Source organism: Pseudophryne corroboree, chromosome 10 (genome assembly GCF_028390025.1).
Source record: "Pseudophryne corroboree isolate aPseCor3 chromosome 10, aPseCor3.hap2, whole genome shotgun sequence".
Taxonomy (NCBI): Eukaryota; Metazoa; Chordata; class Amphibia; order Anura; family Myobatrachidae; genus Pseudophryne; species Pseudophryne corroboree.
The window spans coordinates 62473634-62482560 of record NC_086453.1 but is presented as its reverse complement, the minus strand read 5'-3'; positions in this window follow the sequence as shown (position 1 = coordinate 62482560).

The following is an 8927-nucleotide window of genomic DNA, read 5'->3' as shown; positions in this document are numbered from 1 at the left end:
GGCGTTCAACCGCCATGCCGTCAAACGCAGCCGCGGTAAGTCTTGGAACAGACAGGGCCCCTGCTGCAACAAGTCCTGTCTGAAAGGCAGAGGCTATGGGTCCTCTGTGAGCATTTCTTGCAGATCTGGATACCAAGTCCTTCTTGGCCAATCCGGAACAATGAGTATTGTTCTCACTCCTCCTTTTCCTATGATTCTCATCACCTTGGGTATGAGAGGAAGAGGAGGAAACACATAAACCGACTGGAACATCCACGGTGTCACCAGTGCGTCTACAGCTATCTCCTCAGTGGCAAACGCAGGATTTGCATGGGGGGGTTTCCAGAACTGGGCAGAGCCAATCACGGGGGTGGGGACTGAGGTGACCCAGTATATGCTGGGTCCGTAAAACTAGTGTGTCTGTGTGTGTGTGTATATATATATATATATATATATATATACATACATATATATATATATACACATATATATATATATATATACATATACACATATACATAGCATATTAAACATGCATACATATACACACACATACAGTACACATATATATACACATGTATATATATATATATATCGTGTGTGTGTGTGTGTGTGTGTGTGTGTGTGTGTGTGTGTGTGTGTGTGTTTATATGTATGTATGTATATACATGTGTATATATGTATGCAAATGGATATATATGTACTATAATTAAAATAAAGTAAACTTTTATTGCACTTACAAGTGCCACCAGGAAGACAGCAGGCTGCAGAGGATGCTAGACAGCCATTAATAATACTCATGCAGCTAAAAAAAAAAAAAAAAAATTTCCAGTGGAGGGGGGTTTCTGGGTGCTCGGAAACCCCCCCTGGGTGCGCCACTGCTCCTGAGGGTCTCTTGACCTGGCGCAATACCTCTGTAGCTTTTTGTTGAGGCGGGATGCCATCATGTCCACCTGTGGCAGTTCCCACCGACCTACAATCTGCGCGAAGACTTCTTGATGTAGTCCCCATTCTCCCGGGTGGAGGTAGTGCCTGCTGAGGAAGTCTGCTTCCCAGTTGTCCACTCCTGGAATGAACACTGCTGACAGTGCTCGTACGTGATTCTCCGCCCATCGAAGAATTCTGGTGGCTTCCGCCATCGCCACCCTGCTCCTTGTGCCGCCTTGGCGGTTTACATGAGCCACTGCGGTGATGCTGTCTGATTGAATCAGCACCGATTGGTTGCGAAGCAGGGTCTCCGCTTGACTTAGGGCGTTGTATATGGCCCTTAATTTCAGGATATTGATGTGAAGGCAAGTCTCCTGACTTGACCACAGCCCTTGAAAATTTCTTCCCTATGTGACTGCCCCCCACCCTCAGAGGCCTGCATCCATGGTCACCAGGACCCAGTCCTGAATGCCGAATCTGCGACCCTCGAGAAGGTGAGCACTCTGCAGCCACCACAGGAGAGACACCCTGGCCCTGGGGGATAGGGTGATTAACCGATGCATCTGAAGATGTGATCCGGACCACTTGTCCAGTAAGTCCCATTGAAAGGTCCTCGCATGGAACCTGCCGAAGGGAATGGCCTCGTATGATGCCACCATCTTTCCCAGGACTCGAGTGCAGTGATGCACTGACACCTGTTTTGGTTTTAATAGGTTCCTGACCAGTGTCATGAGTTCCTGAGCTTTCTCTATCGGGAGATAAACTCTTTTCTGGTCTGTGTCTAGAATCATGCCTAGGAAAGGCAGACGAGTCGTAGGAACCAACTGCGACTTTGGAATCTTTAGAATCCAGCCGTGTTGCCGTAACACTTCCAGAGAAAGTCCTACGCTGATCAGCAACTGCTCTCTTGATCTCGCTTTTATGAGGAGATCGTCCAAGTATGGGATAATTGTGACCCCTTGCTTCCGCAGGAGCACCATCATTTCCGCCATTACCTTGGTAAATATTCTCGGAGCCGTGGAGAGACCAAACGGCAACGTCTGAAATTGGTAATGACAATCCTATACCACAAATCTGAGGTACGCCTGATGAGGTGGATAAATGGGGACATGAAGGTATGCATCCTTTATGTCCAGAGACACCCAAAAATCCCCTCCTTCCAGGCTTGCGATGACCGCTCTCAGCGATTCCATCTTGAACTTGAACCTTTTCAGGTACCTGTTCAGGGATTTTAAATTCAATATGGGTCTGACCGAACCGTCCGGTTTCGGGACTACAAACATGGTCGAATAATAACCCCTTCCTTGTTGAAGGAGGGGAACCTTGACCACCACCTGTTGAAGATACAATTTGTGAATTGCAGTTAACACTATTTCCCTCTCGTGGGGGGAAGCTGGTAGGGCCGATTTGAGGTATCGGTGAGGGGGAATCTCTTCGAATTCCAGCTTGTATCCCTGAGACACAATATCTATTGCCCAGAGATCCAACTGGGAGTGAACCCACCTGTGGCTGAAATTCAGAAGACGTGCCCCCACCAGGCCTAGCTCCGCCTGTGGAGCCCCAGCGTCATGCTGTGGATTTTGTGGAAGCCGGGGAGGACTTCTGTTCCTGGGAACTAGCTGTGTTGTGCAGCTTCTTTCCTCTGCCCCTGCCTCTGGCAAGAAAGGACGCACCTCGGACTTTCTTGTTTTTCTGTGATCGAAAGGACTGCATTTGATAATACGGTGCTCTCTTAGGCTGTGGGGAAACATATGGCAAAAAATTCGACTTTCCAGCAATAGCTGTGGAGACCAGGTCCGAGAGACCCTCCCCAAACAATTCCTCACCCTTGTAAGGTAAAACCTCCATATGCCTTTTTGAGTCGGCATCACCTGTCCATTGCCGAATCCACAGGACCCTTCTGGAAGAAATTGACATAGCATTTATTATAGAACCCAGTAGACTAATGTCTCTTTGAGCATCTCTCATATATAGGACAGCGTCTTTAATATGCCCCAAGGTCAACAACATAGTATCCTTGTCTTAGGTCTCAATATCCTCAGATAAGGTATCCGTCCATGCTGCTACAGCACTACACACCCAGGCCGACGCGATTGCCGGCCTCAGCAAGGTACCCGAATGTGTATAAATGGACTTCAGGGTAACCTCCTGTTTGCGATCCGCAGCATCTTTGAGGGTAGCCGTATCCTGTGACGGCAGGGCTACCTTCTTGGATAAGCGTGTTAAAGCTTTGTCCACCTTAGGGGAGGATTCCCAGCGTAACCTGTCCGTTGACGGGAAAGGATACGCCACAAGAATCCTTTTGGAAATCTGCAGTTTTTTATCTGGAGATTCCCAAGCCTTTTCACATAACTAATTTAGCTCGTGTGAGGGGGGGAAAGGTTACCTCCGGTTTCTTTTCCCCATACATATGTACCCTCTTGTCAGGGACTGGGGTTTCCTCTGTGATGTGCAACACATCCTTAATTGCTATAATCATATAACGGATGGATTTAGCCAATTTAGGCTGTAACTTTGCATCATCGTAATCGACACTGGAGTCAGAATCCATGTCGGTATCTGTGTCAACAATTTGGGATAGTGGGCGCTTCTGAAACCCTGACGGCCTCTGCGACATAGGATCAGGCATGGGTTGAGACCCTGACTGTCCTGAGGCTTCAGCTTTTTCTAACCTTTTATGCAAGGAATTAACATTATCATTTAAAACCTTCCACATATCCATCCAATCAGGTGTCGGCGCCGTCGGCAGAGACACCACATTCATTTGCTCCCGCTCTGCTTCCACATAGCCTTCCTCGTCAAACATGTCGACACAAGCGTACCGACACACCACACACACAGGGAATGCCCTTTTTGAAGACAGTTCCCCCACAAGGCCCTTTGGAGAGACAGAGAGAGAGTATGCCAGCACACACCCCAGCGCTATAAACCCAGGAATAACACAGTAACTTAATGTTAACCCAGTAGCTGCTGTTTATATTGATTTTTGCGCCTAATTATGTGCCCCCCCCCCTCTCTTTTTACCCTTTTCTACCGTGTATCTGCAGGGGAGAGCCTGGGGAGCTTCCTCTCAGCGGAGCTGTGGAGAAAAAATGGCGCTGGTGAGTGCTGAGGAAGAAGCCCTGCCCCCTCAGTGGCGGGCTTCTGTCCCGCTTTAATGTACAATTTTTTTGGCGGGGCTCATACACATATACAGTGCCCAACTGTATATATGCTAAACTTTTGCCAAAGAGGTCCCAATTGCTGCCCAGGGCGCCCCCCCTGCGCCCTGCACCCTTACAGTGACCGGAGTATGTGAGGTGTGTGGGAGCAATGGCGCACAGCTGCAGTGCTGTGCGTTACCTCAGTGAAGAACGGAGTCTTCTGCTGCCGATTTGAAGTCTTCTTGCTTCTCTTACTCACCCGGCTTCTGTCTTCCGGTTCTGCGAGGGGGACGGCGGCGCGGCTCTGGGATCGGACGGCGAGGGTGAGATCCTGCGTACGATCCCTCTGGAGCTAATGGTGTCTAGTAGCCTAAGAAGCAGGACCTAGCTTCAGAGAGTAGGGCTGCTTCTCTCCCCTCTGTCCCACGATGCAGGGAGTCTGTTGCCAGCAGAGCTCCCTGAAAATAAAAAACCTAACAAAATACTTTCTCTCAACAAACTCAGGAGAGCTCACTGAAAAGCACCCAGCTCATCTGGGCACAGTATCAAACTGAGGTCTGGAGGAGGGGCATAGAGGGAGGAGCCAGAGCACACCAGAACCTAAATTCTTTCTTAAAGTGCCCATGTCTCCTGCGGAGCCCGTCTATCCCCATGGTCCTTACGGAGTCCCCAGCATCCACTAGGACGTTAGAGAAACTGCACCTGACACAGGGCTCGAGCAAGTTTCGATGGTACGACCAATGGTGGCATATAAGGACACAGCAATCGGCATTACAGTGTGCATGGATGCATTCTGCTGCGTGGATGTACACAAGGAAAATAGTTTGCAGCAGAATTTGCATAAAGGTACTGCTGCATGCGACTCAGAAGCAGGGCCTAAAGAAGGTAATTAATGGGTTAATGTACATTAATTATTTGATGTTTGGCTAATTAATAATGAGTGTTATGTAGGTTAATTATATTAATTACAATGGCATTACAATGATGCTGAGGTAGTTAATAGTTTTTGAAGAAGGGTTAATTATCTCCTATATATTAGCCTAGATCTGTGACTTTGTGCCTCATTTGCTAACGCTGGGCGGAGTCACAACACTGGGCGGAGTTAGTCAAATGAGTCACAGATCTGGGCAAATCTATAGACTAGGAGCAGAAGCAGATGGTATCAGCATGGCACAGGCAGGGGTGCATACCTCCAAGCTTTCTTCAGGCAGAAGGAGGGACACACGCGCGGCAAAAAGGGGGGGTGGCCAACGAAAAGGGGGCGTGGTTTTGCTGGAGTACCCATGCTCGCAAGCCACGCCCCCGTTTTCATCAGTGAGGGGGCATGCCCAGCGCTCTGTGAGCTGCTGGCATGCCCCCAGGGGCGGATTATGAGTCCGGGGGGCCCAGGGCACATGAGACGGGGGCCCTATCTCATTGCTGTGCCTGCTGCGGGTTCAGGGCGTGGCTTAATCGCGGGACACGTGGTCACGCCCCCTTATGCAAATTCCAGAAATTGTGAGTTTTTTAAATGGGATTTTGGCCCCTCAGCTAGGGGTAAATCCAGAGAAGGTGGTCACTCCCCCTACACACTTGCACAGGCAGAAGAAAGCAGGAAGGCTGCTGCCTCCCTGCAACACCACAGACCTGCCAACACGCAGCAGCGTGTGCTGACTGAAGCACAACGCTGCTGCTGCTGCTGTTGCTGGCAGGACGGGGGAGCTTCAGAGCTCGGACAGAGCTACTCCAGCTGGGAGGCTCTCTAAAACTGTGGGGCCCGGGGTACGTACACCCTGCCCCCCCCCCCTTAATCCAGCTCTGCTGTCGGGTCCCCCCGTAATCCGTACCCCCTGATGCCCCCTCTCCTCCTGTCTCCACTAAATACCGCTGCTCTGCTAAGCAGAACAGCGAGTACAGGAGCTTCCTAACTGCCCCCACCGCGGGACACTGCAGCCCGCGGGTGGGACAGCGGGAGAGACCCAAAAAAATGGGACTGTCCCGCCAAAATCGGGACAGTTGGGAGGTATGGGGATGTGTGAGGGGGTATGCCGTACAGACAGACGGGCACCGGCTCACTGTGTGCTTGACCCTCCACATCAGCATACTCAGCAGGGGCTCTCTGGCGCGGAGGAGCGTCACTTTCTGGCACACTCCACGCTTCTTAGCTGCAGTTTTGTGGGGCACCTGCTGCTGTACAGGTTCCGTACTGCCTCTGTTATCTCCAGCCCCGGCAACCCCACCACTAGCTGAGGAGTGGGTGGGAGGGATGCAGGCGGGCAGAGGAAGCAGGACTCCAGCCTGAGAGAGTCAGCCCCACCAAGTCTCCAGCAGCAGCAGATCCCAACAGGTTGGAGTGGAACAGCAGCAGCCAGCAGTAGTGACTCTGGTAAGACACATCTGTCTGTCACCACTGTTTTGTCCCTAATACCAATCTCTCCGGTGCCCTGTGTTCTGTCATGCCCCTGTCACCCCTGGCCTTGCCCTGTCACCCTTATCCTGGCCCTGTCACCCCTATCCTGGCCCTGTCAACCCTATTCTGGCACTGTCACCCCTGTCCTGGTCCTGCCGCCCCTACCCTGGCCCTGTCACCTCTATCCTGTCCCTGTCATTTCTGTCCTGGCCCCGTCGCCCCTGTCCTGGCCCCGTCACCCCTGTCCTTGCCCCGTCACCCCTGTCCTTGCCCCGTCAACCCTGTTTTGACCCTGTCACCCCTGTCCTGACCCTGTCACCCCTGTCCTGGCCCTGTTACTGCATACCCTCCAACTACCTTTTTGGCAGGTACAGTACCTGCAGCGCCTCCAGACCCCTCCCCAATACACCACACTTCCGCACCTTCCCCTACACCACATGCGGCACCCCACCCCTACCCCACACGCTGTGCCTCCAGACCCCCTACACCACCCGCGGCTCCCACTCCCCCGCCCCTCCACCACCCACAGCACTTCCAGACCCCTCCACCACCCACCCCCCATATATGTCTCCCGCCAAACCTGCCCCCCCCTCCACGCGCAGCATCTGCAGACACCCTCCTCCATCCGCGGTCCCCCCCTCACCCACCCCTCCCCCACCCACGGCACCCCCGCACCCGCCCCTCCACCACCTGCAGCGCCTCCTGACCCCCTTCCCCATCCGCCTCAACACCCGCACCTGCCCCTCCCCCACCCGCTGCGCCTCCGGACCCCCTACGCCACCCCCGGCACCACCGCCCCTTCCCATCCCACAGCACCTCCGTAACCCTTCACCCATCCGGAACATCCCCGCACCTGCCCCTCTCCCACCCGTGGCACCCCTGCCCCTCCCCCACCTGCAGTGCCTCCGGACCTCTCCATCTGCAGCCCCCACTCCCCTGCCCCACCCGCAGCACCTCCCGACCCTTCCCCATCCGCCCCCCCGCATCCGTTCCCCCCTCCACCCGCAGCATCTACAGACACCTTCCCCCATCCGCAGTCCCCCCCGCACCCGCTGCATTCTGTACATCGTGCTCTGCAGGTGCTGTTCACGCCGTCGCAAGGGGCTGCGCCTCCTTCGCCATTGCATGCCCTTTCATTGTGCAATATTTAACCACTAACAAAGGAATGCAGGTAATACTCCATATAATACAAATATTGAACCCCAGAAAGGCATGCAAGTGTTAAGGGGATGTAGCCCCTTGCGACGGTGTGAAGAGCGCCCGTAGGGCGCGATGAAGCACCTAGTTAAGTAATAATACTGTCTGGCAAATAAAAATACTTTCTGTAGTTATATGGCGGTCACACTCTGTATATGTGGCAGTCATTGATGTTTATATCAGGGGTTCCCAACCACGGTCCACAAGGCACACTTAAAGTACAGGTTTTAAGGTCAGACATACTTGAGCACAGGTGATGTATTTAGTACCTCAGTTATTTTAATTTTTTCCTCTGTGCTCAAGCATGGATATCACTAAAACCTGGACTGTTAGTGTGCCTTAAGGACCGAGGTTGAGAAACACTGCTTTATATATTGTAAGATGGCCACTGATGCTTTTGGTATTATATGGCGGTCACTGACAGTCTCTGCATTTTATTGCAGTCACCGATGATTTATATGTTGGATGGCGGCAACTGATGTCCTCTGCATTATATGGTCGTCACTGATGCTTTATATATTGTAAGATGGCCACTGATGCTCTCTGTATTATATGGTGGTGACGGATAGTCTCTGCATTATATGGCAATCACTGATACTTTATATATTATGACGGCCACTGATAACCTCTGTATTATATGGCGGTCACTGATGGTCTCTGCATTATGGCAGTCACTGATGCTTTATATATTGTATAGCAGTCACTGATGCTTGTTTTCAGCCGCAGCACGGCTCATGGAGGAGCCAGGTTCCAGCTGTTACCAAGCGATCGGGACGCTGCACTTCCTCCGTGAGCCGACGCTTTCGGGTCCCATTCTGCACCTGGCAACGCTACCGCAGGGGGGACTGGGAGCAGCCGAGTGCCTAGCAACCAGGACGCTAGATGCAGGCAGCATTCCCGGTTGCTGGGTAACTAGTCAGGTTGTGTCTTGTGGACGTGCAGCAGCACAGCTGCGCGTCCTTTCATTAATATCTAAATACTGGGTTCTGATTGGTGCAGCACCATTTATATTCCTTTCCTAGCCTCTCCCAAATCGCTGGTGATAGTTCCTGCTTCAGTGTGAAACATCTTTGAGCATTGTTGCTCTCACAGTTTATTTAATTGCTTATAACATCTTAGAGCATTGTTGCTTTCACAATCACTTGTATACTTAGTGTCATTGCTTTCACACTGTAATTTGTTTGTGTTTTGAACTTGAAAGAGACAGCATCATGCTAGAGTAGTTTTCAGCCATTTGTGTATAGCAGTAGTCATACTGTTTGAATATAAAGAAACACTTTTGCTTTAAAATT